The sequence below is a fragment of the Pan paniscus genome, chromosome 14, assembly GCF_029289425.2.
Source record: "Pan paniscus chromosome 14, NHGRI_mPanPan1-v2.0_pri, whole genome shotgun sequence".
NCBI classification, from domain to species: Eukaryota; Metazoa; Chordata; class Mammalia; order Primates; family Hominidae; genus Pan; species Pan paniscus.
The window spans coordinates 29,892,396-29,914,862 of record NC_073263.2 but is presented as its reverse complement, the minus strand read 5'-3'; the positions used below and the strand labels follow the sequence as shown (position 1 = coordinate 29,914,862).

The 22,467-nt window shown below is 42.2% G+C and overlaps 1 protein-coding gene and 1 long non-coding RNA gene across 2 annotated transcripts in view; one reads left to right on the top strand and one right to left on the bottom strand.

Moving 5' to 3' along the window:
- Window positions 1-2,655: 2,655 nt before the first annotated feature.
- On the bottom strand, window positions 2,656-22,446 carry LOC117975689 (uncharacterized). Its single transcript, XR_010109602.1, has 2 exons — window positions 22,296-22,446; window positions 2,656-10,621 (listed from the first exon to the last, which is right to left on the bottom strand). It is a non-coding gene; the product is annotated as an uncharacterized LOC117975689 (long non-coding RNA).
- KATNAL1 (katanin catalytic subunit A1 like 1) overlaps window positions 21,998-22,467 on the top strand; it is a 102,681-nt gene continuing 102,211 nt past the window's right edge. Inside the window, exon 1 of the mRNA XM_003826850.6 lies at window positions 21,998-22,308. The gene's annotated coding sequence lies outside the window, so the exon portion shown is untranslated. The remainder of the gene's footprint in view (window positions 22,309-22,467) is intronic.

The window sequence follows — 22,467 nt, the reverse complement described above, 5'->3', positions numbered from 1 at the left end:
CTGGCTTAAATATTTCCTCTTTCATGCCTCTGTCCAGGTGACTACCTGCTAGTTATTACCTCTTCTCCACTCCCTGGACTCAGCAATGTTTTCTATCTTTCTACTCCCAACATTTGGTTATTCTGGGTTTCATGTCATTTGCTCTTGCCTACACGATTTATGAAAGAAGACAAATTCTGACCTTGATCAACTCCACTCCTGAATGCCTTGGCCTCTATCACTGCATAAAGCTGGAAAGAATCTTAAAAGCTGTCTGGTCTAACCTGCTCATTTTACAGATCTGTGGGGCTCTGTGGTCAAATGAACAAAGGAAATACTAAGTTTAAAAAGTTAAACAGGTGCAACCACTTTGGAGAGCTGTTTGGCAGTTTTTATAACATTGAACATATATACCCTATGGTCCAGCAATTTCACTTCTACATGTTTACCCAAGAAAAATGAAAACATATGTCTACAAAAAGACTTACATAAGAATGTTCATACCAGCCTTACTCATTATAGTCAAAACTTGGAAACCACCCAAATATCCATCAACAGGAAAATGGATAAACAAATTATGAGATATGTATATATATATATATATAAAATCTCTATATATATTACAATATAGATGTATATAATCTATCACACTTATTTACATACACAATGCAATACAACTCAACAATGAAAAAAAGAACTACTAATATACACAACAGCATTGACACAACTAAAATATCTCACACTGAGCAAAAGAAGCAAGCCACACAAAAATACATGTGGCATAGTCCAAGAACAAGCAAAGGCAGATGATGCTGATGAGCGGTAAGACAGTGGTTGTCTCTGAGTGCGGACAGTGGGTTGGCTGGAATCGGGCATGGAGAAACTTTCTGGGGTGATGGAAATGTTCTACATCTTGTTTTGGGTAGCAGTAAACTGAGCATTAAACTCTCAAATATTATTGAGTTGAATACAAGACCTGTGCATATGTTCATTCTACCTCAACTATATATTAAAAAATTAAACATTTCTTTACTCTGTGGCTTTCCAGAGGATTTAATAAGCAAATATGTATTGTGCATCTTTAAGAAGGAGACACAGCCTAGAGTGTTTTTTAAACGTGTTTGAGGAGGGGACATTACTTGAAGGAGCATCTCATGGAACAGGAAACACTGTAGAGGAGTGATGTTTTCATTCGAATATTGACTTTAGAGCATCTCACCAGGACTATGTTTTCTGCTGTGATTTCCTTCCTTCTGCTCAGCCTAGAGATGGACTGCTCGTGCCAATCCATGGGGCAGGGGGGCAGGGGGATGAGGTGCCTGCTGTGGCCCAATTCTCCTGCCTTCCTGTTACCAGACTGGAGCCCTCCATTGGCACCCTGCCCTCTCTAGGCCACTGGATCACCACCACCTTTGCCTGCTGTCAGAGCCAAGAGACCCACTTGGGCATCTGCTGTATTTGCAGAATTGTATCAGTCACACGGTTCATTTATTCAGCCATGGGTGCATGCATTCACTTACTTACAACCTATATCTCTATGAGTGCCTCCACATGTCTATCACTGTGCAGTTCCCTGGAGACACAAAACTGAGTAAGGCATAATGCCTGCCTTAAGGGGGAAAGAGTCACACAAACACAGTTTTGCTTTTTTTTTTGAGATGGAGTCTCTCTGTTGCCCAGGCTGGAGAGGCGTGATCTCGGCTCACTGCAAGCTCCAGCCTCCCAGGTTCATGCCATTCTCCTGCCTCAGCCTCCTGAGTAGCTGTGACTACAGGTGCCTGCCACCATGCCTGGCTAATTTTTTGTGTATCTTGAGTAAAGATGGGGTTTCATCATGTTAGCCAGGATGGTCTCGATCTCCTGACCTCATGATCCTCCCGCCTTGGCCTCCCAAAGTGCTGGGATTACAGGCATGAGCCACCGCGCCCAGCCACAAACACGGTTTTTAAACAATGCAGAACTGCAGTATTAGAGCAATGCCTAAGGTCTTATTTTTATTTTATCCCTTCTCCTGCAAACATGCGATTCTCTTTTCCTCCTATGGGTCTGCCAAAGGCGAAAATAAGAATACCAACCACCTGATACAAAAGGACAATTATTACTTTGACCAAAAGGATATCTGCTGCAAGAGAAATACTCTAGACATCAGTGGAGTGGTAGGGTAGTGCAGCAGGTAGGGGCTCCAGGGCCTGCTGGGGCTTTGATGCACATTTTGGGGTGCAGCAGCTAGGAAGGAAACACAGAAGTGGGTGCTCCAATGATGAGGTGACACCTAGATATATAAGTCCTGATCTTCGTAAGTTCAATGGTTTTTTTTCTTATCTTGTTTCTCAGGAGGGGCAAAGGGAGGTGAGCTTTATAGATTTTGTAGAAGAGGGCAGTCCCACAAAATGCCTCCTGACTTCTTATTCATTGTTCAGCTCAAACGTGTGATATTTTTTGAGCTTGAACTGGCAGTGGGGCAGGTGGGGAGGGTAAATTCAGCTGTGAGCTGCGCACTCAAGGGCAGCAGAAACAACCGGGCATTGGCCTTGTCAATGACCTTCACAAGCAGGTGTCCAAGGAAGGTGGTGAAGTATTATTCAGTATTATTTAGACTAGAAGGTTCTTAGGGAGGAACATCTCTTGTTTATTGGCCTAAAAAAAATTAACATGCAGCAAGATTGACCTTGGGTGTGTGTAGAATTCTACGCCTTTTAATGAGTGTAGAGAATCAGGTTGCAGAACAGCTTCATCACACCAAAATGTCTTCATGCTGTCCCATTTTAATCACACCCTCATCCCACCCCTGAACCCTAGCAACCACTGATCTACTCTCTGTTGCCAAATTTTTATTTTTGAAATTGCTATATAAATGAAATCATTACAGTACATAACCTTTTGAGTCTAGCTTCTTTCACACGAGGTAACTGTCTGTAGATCTTTCTTTAGTAATTCTTCTACAGCACGACTGCTGCCAAAAATTCTCTTATTTTTCATGTAACTGATAATGTTCTTATGCCACCTTCATTCCTGAAGGATATTTTCTTAGAATACAGAATTCTAGGGTGACAATTTTTTTTCTTTCAGCATTTTATCATCTTGCCTCCAATTGTTTTAGATGAGAATTCCACAGTCATTTAATTGTTCCTCTATAAATAGTGTGTTGGTTTTCTCTGACTGTTTTAATATTTTGGGGGCTGGTTTTAGTTCCTAGCAGTTTCATTAGAATGTTTGGGCATAGGTTCCTCTGGGTTTGTCCTGTTTGGAGTTCACTGAATTTCTATAGGTTTGTGCTTTCTGCCAAATTTGGGAAGTTTCCAGTCTTTATTTTTTGAGTATTTTTCTGTACCACACTTTTTCCTGTCCTTTTGGAGCTCTGATGACACAAATATTAGGCTTTTGGGGAATTGTTTCACAGGACCCTGAAGTTCTGGGTGGTTTTTAATTTTTTTTTAATTTTTATTTTTCTCAATCTTTATTATCTTTGCTAAAGCTTTCTAGAGTGTTGGTTCTTACTTCTTAGAGCACTTTTATAAAAGTTGCTTTAATTTCTTGTCAAATAACTATCACATTTGTGTTTTCTTCATATTGACATCCATTGATTGTCTTTTCTCTCATGAGTTGAGATTTTCCTGGTTCACATGCCGACTAGTTTTGAAGCATATCATGAGCATTTTGAATATTATATTATGAGACACTAGGTCTTGTTTAAATCCTGTACAGGTTTGTTCATTTACTTATGTTTTTCTTAGCAGGCAATTGACACAATTGGTTTAGACTGCAAGTTCTGATCAGCTTTCTGTGGTTGTGGTTGCAATGTCAGTTCTATTTTCAAAGTCACTGTGGTCCTGTTCACGTTTCTCCTGGGTGCCTATTATTTCACAGTCAGGATAGGACCTAGATAGCGATGTAGCTGTTAATTCAGTTCTCAAAGTCTCTGTTGTGATGTTTGTGATCAAATCCAAGAATGCATAGCTCAAGGGTGTGCCCAAAAGCCAGCAAATAACTGTCTGGGTTTGTTTTCCCAAGCTCCTTTCTCTCTCTACCATCTCCCTGGCACTTTCTAGTTTCCCAGGATTCACCTTTTTGGCTATCCATCCAGAAAGCTGGAGCCTTATCACCCCGCTCTTCTGTGCACTTAGTGTGACTTTGCCCGGTCCAGGACCAAGTGGTGGGAGCCCAGAGAAAAGAAAAAGCATGGTCTTGGGACCATGGTTCCTTTGATTGAAGAGGAAGGTCCCGCTTTGACAGCATATTCTGTGCTGCAGGCCTTCCATGCTGTGGCTGCCACTGCCAGAAGACTCTTCTCTCACCTTGAGTCTGGACTAGAAGGTTTATGCTGGAACCCTCCCTGTCACAAAGGCTGCCTTGAGTCCTTTCCAGGGAATACAGAGGGTAAACATGGTAAATCCACAGTCAATTGGTGATACTTTTGAATTCTGGTTTTCTCCCACAATCTACCTGCTACTGTTTACTTTTTCAAGAGTTCTCAAGCAGCTGCCCCAAGCATTCTGTCCAGGTGTTATAGATATATTCTATGGGAGAACCAAAACCAAAACCTGTTCCTGGATTTTTGCAGAGCCATTTCCCCAGTATCTCCTTGGTCTGAGATCTGGGGACATTTTCCAGGTTGCAAAGGTAGAATGGATACATCATCCTGAGAGTTTATGATGGCAATTGTTAAATATGTGAGTTTGTATGTTCATGTGTATATGAGTATTTATTAAGTACTGAAAATAGACATTGCAGGTGAATTCAGGCAATATGAAAGCTACAAAGGGGAACCAAATCCTTGTTTCCAAACTGGAGTGGTGGTCACCTCCTCATATTCCTAAACCACTGCAGAGGGGAAAAGAGCTTTTTCCACCTGTTCAGCAGATACAGTACTGTAGGTAACAGCTTGCCAGCAGACCTATTGCTCTATTGGGCAAATATAATATTCTAGCCATGGAGCTGTCAGCTCTGCATCAACATGCAGGTACCATCTAAACCTTTTTTTCTTTTCCTTTTATTCATTTCTTCTTCCTGCCCCTTGTTATGGAGCAATGTGATGTTAGGACACACATGATTAGATCTAGGTAACAGAAAGGGATGGGTGGAGTGTTGATGAAAAGGAATGAGGTTCTTACATGTTGTAAATGTTGTGATCCAGGCTGGGGCAATCTTTGGGTTGGGGGTGGGAGTTGCAGTGCAGAAAACCCTTGATTGATAAAGATATAGATGTGCTTGCCAATGTCACCCAAGGGATAAACAGCTTGCCCGCCATAAAATCTCATTAGTCCTGCCAGGTGAATGAAGAAATGTAAAGATTTGTGGCCGCAGTCTAACTAAAGCCATCATCTCAAGAATGTCTCAGCAGTGTGTTACGGGTCTGTTTGAAGATTTCAATTTACCTGTAGTAGGTTTGCTTTCTTTCCTTCCACTAGAGGAAAACATTCAGCTTGTTTTATTGTTTTGGATTCATTTTCAGAGGACCAAAAATATCATAGCCCTCTCTCCAAAAAAAAAAAAAAAAAGTAAAAATACCAACCGTTTGGCTGTCCTCCCCAGCACACACACAATCTTAAAGGAGATTTCAGTTTGTGCAACAATGGGTCACTTTTGTGGGTGTACAAGTTGAATGAGATAGTTGTGAATTCATTTGTGGTGGAAAAACATGCTGAGAATTTGAAAATGTCTCTGAAGAAAAGACATTGTATTATATTTTCCTTTTTGACATATTTGGTGAGTATAAGAAACATCATCAATTCTTTCAACAAATGTTTACTAGGAACCTCTGAATGCACGGTCAGTGTTAGGAGCTACAAGAGATGTAGAGGATACACCAAGAGCAAGGGCCTTACTCTCTCAGAGCTTCCAATCTGCCTGTAAAGATGATACAGTCGTAGGTGGTGTTGTCTGAGTGTTCACTCAGTTGCCAGGTCAGAAAGCTTGGCCAAGCTTCAGCTTCACTGGTTCCTCACTTCCCACATTCAATTGGTTGCCAAGTCATCTTGATCCTATTTCCAAAATGCTTCTCAAATTTACTTGGTTTTCCTCCTCCTACTGCTGCTGCAACTCTATCAGGCTTTCACTTACTTCAGTTGCCCAGATCATAGCAATTTCCTTCTAACCAATCTCCAATCAAGTCATGTATCTGGTCATGACTTTTCCCTATTCAAAATTTTTTCATGGTTCTTTATTATGTCCAGAATAAGGCCCACAGCTCCTTAGTACATACATTATTCTGGTCCAAACTTCCTCTTTCATGTCTGTCTTCCACTGGACCTGTAACATGAGGTGCTCTCTGAGAAGACCACGGATTTGCCCACTCCTATGCCTTTGTTCTTGTTATTCTTCTGCTTATAGTCCTCTCCTTTTTTTTTCTGCCAAGCAAAATCAAACTTGTTCTTCAATACGAGGTCAAATGCTGCTTCTTCAGTGTGGCCAGTCACCGGTTATAGCTCCCATTTCTAGGCTCCTGTAGAACTTTGTTTAGGTATCATTTATTCATACATTCATTCGATGTATTCATTAAGTAATACTTTATTACTGGGCAATAGACTAGCTGCTGAGAATGCAAAGGTAAGACATCATTCCTGGCCTCAAGGGACTTAGTCTAGTGGGGAGATGAATTTGAACATAATAAGCATATGCAATGAGAAAAGATAGTGGTTATAATGGATGTGTGTACAAAGGTGTGTGTGTGTCTATGGGAGGTCCAGGAGAAGCAGCCACTAAATCTGCCTAGAGGAACTTCCATAGGACACAGCATTTGAGCTGAGGCTTGGTGGTCGGTTAGGGTTTTCCTGGTAGACAAGTAGAGGCAGGAGATTTCAGGTAGAAGAGCACAGCAAAGGCACTGAACCATGCAGAGCAAGGCACCCGAAGAAGGAGAGTCCACATTCACAGATGCAAAGCGTGAGGGGAGCTGTAAGGTTTGTAAGGCAGCATACAGGACAGATGCCGAAGCAGAGGCTGTGTGACTCCGTCCGGAGACGATGACCAGGGGTTCCTGCAATGTGTGGGAGGTTAGACTAACTGCTGGGATTAGATTCCAGGAACAAAAGCATTTCGGAAATATGTGTGCTTAAAAAAATGTAGATAAGGGCTGGGCGCGGTGGCTCACGCCTGTTATCCCAGCACTTTGAGAGGCCAAGGTGGGAGGATCACCGGAGGTCAGGAGTTCAAGACCAGCCTGGCCAACATGGTGAAACCCCACCTCTACTAAAAATACAAAAATTAACTGGGCATGGTGGCAAGCGCCTATAATCCCAGCTACTCGGGAGGCTGAGGCAGGGAGAACTGCTTGAACCTGGGAGGCGGAGGTTGCAGTGAGCTGAGATTGCCCCACTGCATTCCAGCCTGGGTGTCAGGGAGAGACTCCGTCTCAAAAAGAAAAGAAAAGAAAAAGTAGATAAGTCTGTTGGAACCATTTTTAATTTAAAGGGTACTCTCGCTCCCCCAAATGACAGCAGTACTAATCATATAGCAACATATTTGTTTCTGAGTGCTTAGACCAATATGTGAATTAAATTAATTCTTCCCACTCTTTTTCACTACCTTCTCTTTATCTTCTTTCTTCCTTTCCTGGGAATTACTGTAAGATAGTACTTATGGTATATATTTAACTGATGTTGAATTTTGACTGGAAATAGTAAGTCTAAAATCTAAAAATAATTAGAGGAATATTCCATACCTATTACTATAAAAATCAACTAAATCTATCTTATTTTTAGCCATGTGACTCTTCATTATGTTTCTGCTTCCCACCCCATGTGGACTACGGCTCACACACAGGCGTGCACACACACAGAGCTTCCCTGTTGCTGATATAAAACACAACTGCTAGATTCCTAGCCCCATCCCCACTGATTTGGGAGGAGGCAGGTGGAGCTCAAGAATGTCTAACACAGGCTCCCAGGTGACGCCCATGCTGCCAATCCGGAGACCACTCTTTGAATCACATTTCTCTACGTGCTGCTATCTCCATTATTAAACTCTAAACATATGGATTAGAGAACACTAATCCATATGTTACTTGCTGAGTTGAAAGGCATTTTAAGAGGTTATCTAGACTAATCATCACTTTGAGCTACTATCCAAGGCTACTCCAATGAGGTGCCAAGTAAATGCAGTTAAATGTAGTTTCAAGTCCCCATCCTCATAGAGACAGAACTTGGTTGTTCTGGGTATCACATTTTGTTAATCTTGCATAAGAAACAATCCCGTGACACAGTATATGTTATCACGCATATCACAAATGACACATGAACTTCCAAACCACAGTAGTTAATGCCTGGGGACAAAGGTAACTGGCTAATTGAGCTTCTTTAACTTGACTTTCAAATAATTGCCACCTCTCTGTATCCTCAATCATTAAACCTATTTATTTTTCTCATGAACTTTACTGAGGACTGATTTAGGTACAATAAGTTGCACCCATTTAAAGTGTACACCAGTCTAACTTTTAAAACTACTAAATTACTAATGACTTATTAATTTACAATTATTCATAAATATGAGTAAAAATATTTTTAGAAAGCCTACACAACTGGAAAGTACTACATGCTTTTAGAAGGAGGGAGACATATGATTTTCTATTTTTGGAATCTATCGGGTACACATGATAGAAAGGCAAGCGGGAGTAAATGGGAATCAGGATGAGACTGTCCACAAGGACCTTGGAAAACCTTGGAGGTGCATCTGGCATCTGGTGCTCCTGAACTTGGCTTGGTGTGCTCAGATAGCAAAGGCTGCTCTGGGAGGATTTGGGCTGTGAGAATGGAGCGAAGGGGATGAGTCTTTGTCATGCTTTCACGGCTGTCTGTCACTTCCTTTATGTTCCCAATGTCCCCACCCTGGTAGGCCCCATCTGAGTTATACCTAGATTATTATTAAAAACCATCAGCGTTTCTCCTTGATTCCTGTCTCTCCCCATATAAACCTATATTGCATCTGTGTTTATGCCACTTTACAACTAACAAAACTTCAGAGACTCTCAGGGTGAAGTCAGAATCTTCCCTCTGGCATTTGAACCCCTCAACTGCATAACCTGTGCCTCATCCACCGATGTCACCTAATTTCAGAGGCAAATCACCTGCGGCAGATGAACGGCTCTGTTGACTTGCTCTTACCTTCATGTCTTCCTGCCTGCTGGAAAATCCCTTCATTTTCCTTACCTTTATTTCATGGTCCAAATGTAGTTCTCTATCAACTTCATGCACACAATGGAGACTTGATTCCCTCAGAATTCCCTCTCCCCATTTTTGTAGTTCTCACCTTCTGAACTACTCGTTTTATACATAATCATGAACTGCTTTGGATTTGTGTTTAATAGTTCATGGGCATATGTTCTGTCTCTCAAGTGGAATATAAACTGCTTGAAGGTCAGGGACCATGCTGTGGAATACTTCTTGGATTTTAGGATTGTTAAGTAATTACAGTAATAAAAAAGATACCTTAATGTATAAATGTCTTGAGACTTTCCACATAAATCCATGAATCTGAAAACAATCTTTTGTTAGACCATGTATCTTGTTTTTTTATTTTAAAAATATGCTATTTTTATAGGCACTAAGGGAATGCAGAGTAGTGACAATAATGACGAACATTTATTGTGTTTTTACTGTGTGTTGTGCACTTTCCTCAGTGCTATGCTGTGCCTTAATCCTCCTGACAACACACAGAGACTGGTGCTATTATTATCCCCATTCTATAGCCACGGAAACTAAGGCACAAAGGGTGAAGTCATTGGCAAGGTCAGAAAGCCAGACTTGAGGGAGCTGGGCCTGGTGCCCACCAGCTTAACCACAGCACACACTGCAACTCATTCATACGAGAAACACACGAAATGTAGGCTGTGCTGAGAAATAAATAGCAGAATTGTAATTAGGGGCCAGAGGAAAAGGTTGTGAAGACCATGTCAAGATTTATGCCTGTGAGATGGTGAGTAGGAACATGCCCTCTCTGTAATGAAGGTGTTATAGTCTAATAAACGCAGGAGAAGGAAGAGTTCATTATCGGTAGGATCTATTTTTAGATCCTTTTTCTTATGTCATTACGAAGAAAATATAAAGTCTCCCATTTGAATGCTCTGTATATGACAGGTCTGATCTTTTTTTTTTTTTTTAAGATTCTCTATCTAAACTGTATTTTCCTGAGTTTTTCCATTAAAAATCTCCTTTTCAAGCCCAGCAAATGTTTAATCTTTTCTACTTTAATAGCTGGAAATTCTCCCTTGGGGGTCGTAAGCTCTTTAAATATTTTTAGGTTGCCAGATTTCTTCTGTCGGTTCTCCAGGAAGCCAATTTTGTTCCTAAGAGTAGTCCAGCTCTGTCTTTTGCACACTCACTGCATCACAATAAAATGCTGCCTAATTACCACCTTTGTGGGATCCCAGAGGTGTGAGTATTTGTCTCCAGGCTATTGCTGCGGACTATAAACTCTTCTCAGATGAGAGATAAACCTCTTCACTATTTAAGCCTCCAGGTCTGGTAACAGGAGTTTACTCCATACAAATTGTTTCCAGTCTTGTAAAAGAAGTGATCAAATGAGACATGCAACTCACCTTGAGATAATTTCTAAAGGGAGTAGTTAACAGAATCTTCCTTCTGGGTGGTGCCCAGTTCGAAAGGGATACTGAAAAGTCAAATCCTTTTATTATCTTGTGTCTTCATTTCTAGTTGGAGAAGGGAGTTGAGAGGTAAACAGATGAGGAAGTGTTACTTCTCCTGCGAAGACACAAAGTCTAGTATACTCTAGTGGATATTTTCTTCTAACTATGGCTTCTTTAAGAAATTTCAGTCAAATAGCTAAACCTATGTTTTTACTAGAAATTATTTTAATAGATAATATATTTATATTTATAAAATAAATGTATGCTTATTTGGCTTAACCCTAAAGTGAAACATCATATAAAACATGTATAATTTGTAGACACATTGGAATTCAATGGAAAAATACATTATTAAATAATGTATGATTATTTCCTTATTATCCATGGGGAAAATTACAGAATTGGCCACTCGTCGGCTACGTGCTTATCCTCTGAGATTTTTTTCTTTTAAAATAGGAGGTATTCACTTTTCTAATCACCGTGAATAGGAAGTCCTGTGGAATGTTTTCAAGGGGAGCTTAGTGGAGGAACAGGGATGGGGATGGGGGGCTCTGTGCTGCTCAGATTCTCGCTGTGTGCACCATCTTATCTGTCAACAGTGGCAGTTCAGGAAAAAGGGCAGCTATCTAAGTGATGGTGGCATTTAGAATCTTTGTGGTTTGAGCTCTCGGTCCAACTCTTGGATTTCTCTCCCAAGTGACCTCAGACCTATTTGACTTACGTACTACATTTCTGGAAAAAGCAGATGGATTTTTCCAGAACCACAAGCTGTGTTCTTTTAACACTGTGATCACTTTCAGCAGCCACTGAGATGTACAAATAGTCCAAAGAGCAGTGGTTGCCAACCTTGGCTGCATATTAGAATCACTTGGGAAACTTTAAAAAAATACTGGTGCCTAGTTCCTCCCCACCAGATTAAATTTTAATTGGCCAGGGTGGGACCTAGACACCTGCATGTGTGAAGCTCCCCAGGGGATTCCAGTGTGCTACAACTTAGAGAATCACTGCTCTAAAGACATGCTGAGAAGAAAGACCTTCCCCTTCCCTCACTGGCTGGCTGCTTGTGCACCTTTAGACATGGTAGCAACAGGGGTGTTATATAGGTGTTAATAAGCTGCAAAATTACTGAATGGCTGCAATGAAAGGCACTGTCAAAGCAAAGAGGTTATAACGAGTATTACTCTTATTATTTATTCGAAAACATTGCTAATACCAGACATCTATGGATTACCAGCTCAGTTAGGAAGCACTTTCACATATACCACCTTTTTTGTCCTCATAGGCACCCTGTGAGGCAGAGAGGGAAGGTACGATTATGTACATTTTTTTTTTTTTGAGATGGAGTCTTGCCCTGTCACCAGGCTGGAATGCAGTGGCCCGATCTCGGCTCACTACAACCTCCACCTCCTGGGTTCAAGTGATTCTCCTGCCTCAGCCTCCCGAGTAGCTGGGACTACAGGCATGTGCCACCACGCCCAGCTAATTTTTTTGTATTTTTAGTAGAGACAGTGTTTTACCATATTAGCCAGGATGGTCTTAATCTCCTGACCTCATGATCCGCCCGCCTCGGCCTCCCAAAGTGCTGGGATTACAGGCGTGAGCCACCGCGCCTGGCCGATTATGTACATTTTTTATAAGTGAGGAAATGAAGGTCAGAAGGTTGAATGGGGCCAAACGTGGTGGCTCATGCCTGTAATCCCAGCACTTTGGGAGAATCCCTTGAGCCTAGGAGTTCAAGACCAGTCTGGGCAACACAGCAAGACCCGTCTCTACAATAAATTTTAAAAATTAGCCAGGTGTGGTTGGCACACATCTATGTAGTCCCAGCTATTCAAGAGGCTGAGGGAGAAGGATCGCTTGAGCCCAGGAGTTCAAGGATGCAGTGAGCTATGATCTTACCACTGCGCTCCAAACTGGGTGACAGAGTGAGACCCTGTCTTTTTTTTTTTTTTTTAAAAAAAAGGTAAACGACATGTCCAAGATCATACCCCTTAATAGCTGGCAGACTTGGGGTTAGAGTCCAAGTTTTTTTGTTGCTATTCCCTTTCAACAAATTGGCACTATTATACCTTAGAATCCCAAACAGTCCTAGTCAGTTGCTGTGTGATCCACAGTTGTTTAACCTCTGTGAACCTCAGTTTCCTCACCTACAAAATGGGTATAATACTTGTACCTATTTTACAAGGCTGCTCTGAGCTCAAATAAGCTGAAAAAAGATAAAGCATCTCACAGACTATAAAAATAGATACAAATATAAGCTGTTGCTATTATTATAACTAGTAGGAGAAGGCAGTAGTTTGAGAGAGGTCATGTTATTTATGATGCTGTTATCCTGCTCTTAGGATTTTAAATTAAGCCCAAAACAAGGAGAACATATCTTATTCTTTTTAATATAGTCTGCATTTGTTTTTGACCTAGTTTGTTTATTCATTAATTCAACATCCAGGGTTGCAGAATTGACCTGAGCAGACCAGGCTTCCGAGGGTCAAAAAAGCGTCTGAAGGAGAGACACTGAGTGCATTCTGGGTTCACATTCCCCTCCTCCACTGCATTCCTGAATTTTCTGCCTCACAGCGGCATCTGAAGCAGTGGCTGTATGTGTCCTTAACCACCCTTCAAGTCCACAACATGTCATATTACCTCATTTTGGCTCCCTGGGACTATTTTGGAGGACCTGAATTAGTCATGTGGGGTACTTGATTAAAAATCACTTGAACAGCCCTTTTCTTTTGCTCAACACTGGGTCTCTCTGTTTGAGAGCAGACCTGGGTTAGAAGAGCAATGCCTGAGGTTTCTCTCGTAAGAGATGAAAATAGGGAATCCGTTAAGAAAAAAAGGCCAGGCGCGGTGGCTCACGCCTGTAATCCCAGCACTTTGGGAGTCTGAGGTGGGCGGATCACGAGGTCAGGAGATCGAGACCATCCTGGCTAATACAGTGAAACCCCATCTCTATTAAAAATACAAAAAAATTAGCAGGGCATGGTGGCAGGCACCTGTAGTCCCAGCTACTCAGGAGGCTGAGGCAGGAGAATGGCGTGAACCCAGGAGGCGGAAGTTGCAGTGAGCCAAGATCACGCCACTGCACTCCAGCCTGGGCGACAGAGTGAGACTCTGTCTCAGAAAAAAAAAAAAAAAAGAAAAGAAAAAAAGATGAAAGAAATGGGTTCTTTAAATCTCACTTTCATCATTCAATCCACTGTCCGTGAGACATCTGATGGTACTTAGTTGCAGATATAAAGAATCCTCATTTATAAGTTCAGGTCATTTTATACCTATTTTTTTTCATTTAGCACTGTCAAGTTCCACTATTTTTTTCATAATTCTCTCCAGCACAGTGCTCTATGTATAATAGATTTTCAATAAATGTTGTCAGGAACTTCTTTCTCTATCCTTAATCTCTATGACATTCATTCATTTGTTCATATAAGAAACATCTATTAGGTTTTGACTTTATGTCAGGCACTATGCTAGGGTTGGGGATACGAAACTGTAGAGACCTACTCCCCATTCTTAAGGAACTTGTCTAGTGGGAAAACAGAGAAGTGAACAGATGATTCAATTCAGAGTAAGTGCTGTGATGGTGGGGGCACAGGGTTCTATGGGGCACATGGAAAGAAGACCGGGGTCAGGCAATGGGTTCCAGAGGCAATGCCTGAGCTGATTCTTGAGGGGCAAAGAGGAGCTGGGAAGGTGACAGGTACAGTAGGGGAAGGTGGGTATAGGCAGAAGGAGGACATGTGTAGGCACAGAGGTCTGGGAGCATGAGGAGGCAGAAAACAAGGAAGAGAGAGCAGGCCAGGTCACCATGTACTCTGCACTGCATCCCGCAGGCTGTGTTTGCTACACCTACTAGTAGTTCATGAATTAAATGTAAATGAAATAGGATAGAGAACATCAGAACACAGGACAGTAACAGGACAGTAACTGAGGCCCTCAGTCCAACAACCTGCAAGGAAGTGAATTCTGGCAACCACCACGAGAGCCTGGAAACAGATCCTTCCCATGTCAAGCCTTCAAAAGAGATCCCAGCCCTGGATGACACCTTGACTGCAGCCTCATGAGACATCCTGGAGCAGAGAACTCACTAAGCTGTGACTGGATTCCTGACCCACAGATACTGTGAAGTAAATATGCATTGTTTTGAGCAAATTTGTGGTAATTTGTTATGCAGCAATAGATAACCAATATGCAGCCTAATTTATATTTGACTTCCTCTGCTTCCTTAGCTTCAGCCTCACATTCCTGACTTGACAACCCTCATACAGTGACACCTACATCAAACCCAAATACACTTTCATACATTCACACTCATCAGAGCAGCAAAAATAGAAATGTCAGATAATTCCAAGATATGATGAAGTGGGAATTCTCTTACATTGCTGTTCTGACAGTACATGAATACAGTTACTTTAGGGAACATTGATGAAATCTAGGAAAACTGAAGATGAACCCTTTGCTATCTATCATTCTACTTCTTGGATAAACTCTCCAAAACCTTTCGCACATACGTATATGGAAATATTCAAGAATGTTTATTGTACAACCTTTAGTATTAGTGAAGGATAGAAATAAACTAGTCATCAAAGGAAATAGATGAATGGTATTATATGGTTACAGCAATTAAAATGAGTGAACTAAATCTATTAACGTATAAATCTCAGAAATATATTGTTGAATAAAAAAAGGCAACCTCAAGAAAGCATAGTATAACAACATTTATAGAAAGCTTGAAAATATGCAAAATATTATGTAATGCCTATAATATACAGATATGTAATAATAGTAAAAGAACATGAATCCAAAAATAACATCAAAATCAGGATGTGGTGAGTACCAGGGTTTCTTTTTTGTTATGCAACTCTCTATAATTCTTTTTTGTGTTTTAAATTTAAAAAAACTAAAATGCTTTTCTGTCATGAAGGTGTAAATCCTGGAACAGATCGAGAAGGAAGAAACATATGTTTCTTCCAAATCTTATGTAATTGCCATACTTACTTTATTTCATCTTAACTTCACTTTCAGACAGTAAGAACAGGTAACCAGTAATTTGGGAAAAAGGGATCAAGATGAGGTTGAGTAAGTGCTGTTTGAATCCTTTATTGTCAGTGATGATTTTTTTGGAAATGTGAAAATTGAGGTGAGACTTGAGAAAGGAGTGAGGCAGACCAGCGAACATAAGGAGAGAATATCAGGGAGAATCAGATGATGAACAGTTTGCTTGAATAGTTAACCATTTAGGAACGATTCATGTAAGCCAACGTTTATGATTTTGTATCATTTATGCACATAAATCACAAAGATGACCTCAAATGCATGAGAAACAGTAGGGAAGAAAGGAAATGGAATTTTCCTCCAAAACTCATCACTCTCAATTCTCTATAGTGGAAGTAGAACAGACTTAAGAAGAATAGGAAAAGAAAGGATTTCAGACATGGGAAGGGCCCTGGAGAGGGTTTGCATCTCCTTAGAAGGGGAAATGGGATCCCAGCTCTACTGCTCCTTTTTCATTCATACTTGAAATGTTCTGTGGTTGGGGTTGCCTGGCACAACGCTGTCTTCTATGAATAGAAAACCTGATCACAAGCTGCTCTTCCTCTGTGACATGCCACCTACATTGTAACATGCTTCAGTGGGTAAATCAGAGGATGACATGCTTTTCAATTCACTAGAAGATTCTCTGCATGGCACAAACGAAGTAACTCTTGCCAACACTTGCCTGAGTAATTCACTTTGAGTTATGTATTCTTCTACCAAATGCAAGGTCCTAAAACAGTTAGGTGAAAAAAGTGTTGCTAATGTCTTAGTATCTAGCAGAGTATCTGCAATGACTTACTGCAGTGCTCAATGAAAATACTATTCCTCCAGCTATCACAGATGACTATATATCCATTCATTGAGTTATGTGCCCACAACACTCCAAGTGTTACAAATCCACTTAACAGCCTCAAGTCCTGGGTTTTCTGTTCATATTTCTGAATTAGCATAAAGAAATGCAAAATCACAAGCAAGGAGAATCCTCATAGATCGCTGCCAAGAGGTTTTGTGTTTATCTTGGCATACATAAGAAATATTTTGAGTTCCTGAAATGTGGAGCAGTTCTTTTTATTAGGAATATGTGATTAAGTGAGTTTCACTTCTAATGGGAGACTGAGGCATAAGTATAGTAAGTTCATGAATAAAATAGAGCAAAAGCCTCATTTTGACTGGATAAGGCAGAAACATAGGTATTAGGTATTAGTATAAGGTTCTTCATTTCCTCCTCTTGTCTACTATCTCTTTGGATTACATGCGAGAAAAGGCAGCATCAGAGAGAGAAAATTGACACCTTGAAAATCTACCTTTTAAATCCTTCTCTTCCACTCAGTCAAGTTCCATTTCACTGTATGAGGTCTCTGGTACTAGTTCCTGGCTTTCTTCATCATTAACTTTCTGCTTCCTCTCACTTGCTAATAACGAGTAAAACTGTAACAAGTAAAGAAGCTGAATTTCTGCATATCTGAGAGAGGACAGATTCCATATGGGTTCAGGCCATACTCTGATGGACAACTGCAGGCTCACCGCTAGTGATCCCTACAGGTCAGGCTGTGACTGGGGTCCAACAGTGACAACTGCTATAGTGGAACAGGATCTTTGCTTTTCATGGACCTGAAATCCAGAGTACCTCTACATGTTAGGACTGGCCCCTTAGCTGCATCTCAGGTCATCTGGCTATTTAAGAACTCCCAATCCTCTAAAGCAGTGTTTCTTAAACCCTTTTGATGGACACTTACGGCAAGAAGTACATCTTACTTAACAATCCATATTAGTCAGGGTTCAGTCAGGAAAAAAGAAACTTTAAGTAGGTATTTTAAGAGCAAGAATTTAGCACAGGGAATTGATTAGACAGATGTTCAAGGACTGAAAAATTAAAAAAGGAACACTGGAGTAATACATAGGTTATAACTGCAAGAAGCAGCTCCCGCCTGAAGGGCTGGAGATCAAAGGGAGGAGAGGAGGTTGGGGTTTGTAGGAAAGGCCTGTTGCAGCTGGGGCACAGGCTCCTGAAGAGGGACACTGTCTGGCTGCTGCTGCAGGTAATGCTTTGGGGAGGAGGGAGAAGAGATGTGATGAGGCTGGTTGAGATACAATAAGAAGCTGGAGACAAGTAAAACTGCCACCAGGCTAAAAGTCTGTGGCAGGAGTGATGCTGCCAAGCATAGCAGGCTGTCAGGAAGGAGCAAGTTGCTTCCCTCTCCTCCAGCCTTGTGCTCTTCCTCTGGTCCTGCTGTGCCGCCCCAGCCTCTCCACCCAGATGACAGAGGAGAAATGTGGTTTGCACAATTCCAGCCCCACCAACACAAAGCAGAGGACAGAGGGTAGGTTTGAAGCTGAAAGATGACAGCTCAGTAACTGCCATACGATACTTACCCTAACCATGCACATCCCTTCTGGATTTCATTTTCTACCGCATTCTATTGCATTCTACTTTACCCTACACTACCTTACCTTATCACTTTTTAAATATTACAAAGCCGGAAGAGACCCATCACATTGACTTCATGACCTACTAATAGACTGTGACCCACAGTGAGGAAAACTCTGCTCTAGATCTTTACGGTAAGAGGGTCTGAACGTTGGAATTCAGTGCTACTTACATACTGAATTCCTTCCACAGCAACAGCGACTTAAGGAATTACCTCCCAAGGTACTCCTCCACTGAATATGTATGGGGGCCCACAGTTCTATAGGCTTCAGGGAAATTTATATCAAGAGGCTGCAAATGTCCTGCATAGTACTAGAAGAGGGAGAGCTACCAGATAAAGGAGGTTATACTAAGGGGAAAAGATAAAAGAACTACAAATCAAAAACATTTATTGTGCCCTTATTATATGTAGAGTATTATGAAGGTGTTTTGAGAATACCCAGAAATACACGTTGGAGGAGCTTGAAATATAGTGAGAAAAGACAAAAAGCCCATGAGTAAACAATACATGAGCAGCCACTCAGCAGTATGGTCAGCTGTCAAGGGAGTGAGATTGGCAGGAAATATTCTGAGCACAGAGCAGGGTGATATGACTGAGCAGGAATGATCTGGAAAGGTTTCATGTGAAGGTTTGTTTTCAGAATACGTAGACCTTAGATAGGGTAAGGCGCTGGTATCTTAGGCGAAGAGAACAGAAGTAACAGAACAAGTTAAGTAAGAGTGGGCCTGCTTGTGCAGTGCTGGAACTTGTGGATCAGAACTAGCAAGAGAAATTGGAGCATCACCCACGGCCAAGGCGGAAGCTTGCAAATGGAAAAGGTGTAGTGACTGAACCTTGGCAACTATCCTCACATTTAAGAAGCAGGTAAAAGAGCTGGTGAATAACATAATGAAGTCTGGTTGGAAAGCTCTGAAGAGATCCAAGGTCAAGGACCCACCAAGGAGGGTGGTCAGCAAAGTCAAATGCCAGAGAGGCCAAGAACTCTAAGAACTGAGGAAAGACCTCAACTGTAAACCAGATGCGCTGTAAATGAGGGTGGTGGCTCTTGACCACACTGCCTGTGTGGATTAATATGCTACTACTTTCAGCTCCATCTTTTGGATTTGTATAGGGTGTTTAACTATCACTTGAACAGGTCCAAAGTATCTGGTGAAAACAATAAACTATGGTTTACTATCGGTCCTTATTCGTTCCTACCTGTCCATAGCCATGCGAGGCATTTTAAGGCTGTGCTTCAGTGGCTTGTGGTCTTCCCTCCCGCGACTGCCCACCTCCAACTCACTTTTGTGACAGCTTTTGTTTGTGCTGCTGTCATCCATTCTCAAGTGGCCTGTCCTGCTGAGCTGATTTTCTGGGATCCTGGCTTCACAAAACAAGGAGCGTTATGCATTGGGACCTTGTCTTTGGAGACTTCGTCATGGCTGTAGGCTGCACTACAACCTTGGCCAGCTGCCTTGCAAAGAAAGACAAGTGATCGGTCACAAGGGAAACCAGATCAGGGAGAGATGGATCCGGTGAACCTATCATCCCTACTACAAACATGTGTTCAGCTGGTAGCAGATCAGTAACATCTTCTCCAGGAGTAAAGGAGAATTTATTTACATGCTCATTACATATGCAGAGTTGTGACCAAATTGCTGCAGGTGACAGGTCCAAGTTCCTATAAGGATGTCCTATGGCTTCATACCAGACTTTGTTCCGGACTTCATCTCTTAAGTGCTGTCATTTCTTCTGTATAAGCTATGGTTACTTTGGTTTCTTTTCTTCCTCTTAGACAGCAGATTCCAGCTATTATCACATAGCTTCCTCATTTATACTAGAGTAAACCATTATTATGGATGTAAGAAAACGGGTTTCATAAGCAAACCCACTGTGAAGGTAGCCAGGACAGGTGTATTAGTCCGTTTTCATGCTGCTAATAAAGACATACCCAAGACAGGGTAATTTATAAAGGAATGAGTTTTAATGGACTCAGTTCCACATGGCTGGGGAGGCCTCACAATCATGGTGGAAGATGAAGGAAGAGCAAAGGGGCTTCTTACACAGTGGCAGGCAAAAGAGCTTGTGTAGGGGAACTCCCATTTATAAAGCCATCAGCTCTCATGAGACTTATTCACTACCATAAGAACAGTATGGGTGAAACCGCGCCCATGATTCAATTATCCCCACCTGGCCCTGCCCTTGACAGGTGGGAATTATTACAATAAAGTGAGAGGTGGGTGGGGACACAGCCAAACTATATCAACAGGTCATGTACGTAAGCTGCTTAATATTTATTGAGCAGCTACACTGTGGACTGAATCAAATAGAATATGAGGATACATATGTGAAAAAATATTATTTTAATAGCTGGCTCCAGAGTTCCTCTTGGGAAGTTACTTTGTGTAGGAAAAAACTTCGGTAAACAGTTTAGGAATGGCAGGTAGCTATGAAGGCACAGATTAGGAGATGGAAATAAAAGTATTGTATAAAGAGAGAAGAGAGGAGGGGAGAGATGGGACCAGAGAGACGGTACAATAGTGGGAGGTTACAGGTTATGATGAAAAAATGGGGGTAGGTGGTAGGCGGATAAAAATATCATGGGAGGAACTGAAGGACTTTTAAGAGCAGGGATTTCTAATTTTAGGTTTTTTGCATCCTTAATTTAAAACCACTTATCTGCTCCAAACCTTCCAAAGAGTTGGCTATAGAAACTACCAAAGAAAAGGGGCTGATTTCGAAATTATGTGTCAGCAGGAGTAGAGAGAGGAGAGTTGTAAGAGGTGATATGTGGAGAGGTCTAAGTGTTCAGGAAAAGCAAGAACTGAGAGCCAGAAGTGACGGTGCAATCCTTGAGAGGACATTGGCCGTGGGGAACACCACAAGGTGGATAAGGGACTCAGTCAAGTTCAAGAAAATCTCTGTGGTAGGATGACTCAGCTGGATTACAGGAGCCATTTTTGTTATTTTCAACCATAATTTTTCAGGAGATATTCATTACTAGAAAATGACAAGGTCACGAATTCACTCCCCTTCCTCTTTTTTTCTATTAAATTTCTGGGCCTCAGTTTTCCCATCTATAAAATCTAGAGATTGGGCCTAGAATATCTCTGTAGTTTCCATTAGAGTCTATAGCTCTAATAATAATAACAACACATTTTTATGTTCTCTTTTGAGGTAAATTTACATGCAGTGAAATGTACAAATCTTAAACGTCCCATTCCAAGACTTTTGACAAGTGCATATACTTCTGTAACCGAAACTCTTAGCTATAGAATTTTTTCATCACTACAAAAAATTCTCTCAAACCCCTCCCCGACAGCCAACCACTATTCTGACTTTTATCACTATTGATTAAATAATTAATATTTAATAGCTATTGTTAAATGCTAAGCTTTGTTTTATAGAGCTTCATCAGTATTAATGCGTGTATTTCTTACAAGAGTTGCAAGATGGATATCTCCATTTTTGCAGATCAAAACGTTAAGAGGTGAGAAAGGCGCCCCTGGTCATCAGCTACCAAGCACAGGGGCAGGACGTGAACTAAGAATTCGTTTTAGAAGCCCACGCTCTTAACCTGTTTATCCTAGAGTCCACAAACGATTGCCAAGAAACAGCATAAATCCAAATTCAGTCGAAAGCAATGCCATTTGCAAGTTGTAAAACCTCCTGAATAATCCTAAAGGCCATATGCATTCCATCTTATCGAAGGATTCCTTTCTATCCCCCTCCCCAGAGAATGGAGAAAGGGGGTGCGAAAGACTTCAATTCGGTTTGACTGGAGAAAAACACAGAGGTGGCGTAGGATCCACACATCCCTTGGGGGCAGACCCAGCGGCGGACGCCTGGACAGGCGGCGGGGAAAGGCGCTGCGACGCCCCGGGTGCCCCCTCCTTCGACGCCACTGGCATCACCTCCGAAAGCAGCAGGCACGAAGGTGCCCTGCCACGGGGGCTGGACGCAGTGGAGGCAGGCTCATCAAGCACGACCAGAGCTCAGTCGGCCACACGTCCTCCTCAATGTCACTGTCTCCCTGCTCTCCCACCCCGCGCCGCTGCACCTCCCTCCCCTCGGCAACCTGGGCGGGAGTCCCAAGCTCCGCCCCAGAGCGGACTCACAGCCCCCGCGCTCCCTCCCGCGCTGCGCCCACCGCGCGGCCGCGGCTGCCATGGCAACACTACGCCGCCGCCGCCTTTTCACGCACGTCGCGAGCTAACGGACTCGGCGGCGGCGGCGGCGGCGGCCTGCGCCCCACCCGCACCCCATCTGGACCGCATCGCTGAATGTGCCCGGACCTGCGCCTTCTGGGTAATGAATCCGAGAGAAAGGGGCGAGGGCGAGACAGCAGGTGGTGGAGGGCTCTAGCCAACAGCCCCTCTCGGCCTCCCACCGCCGGAGACGCCAGGGCAGTGGGCTGCGGGGTTCCTCGGGAGCTGGCTCCCGTGTGGGGACGGGGAGGGGCGCGGG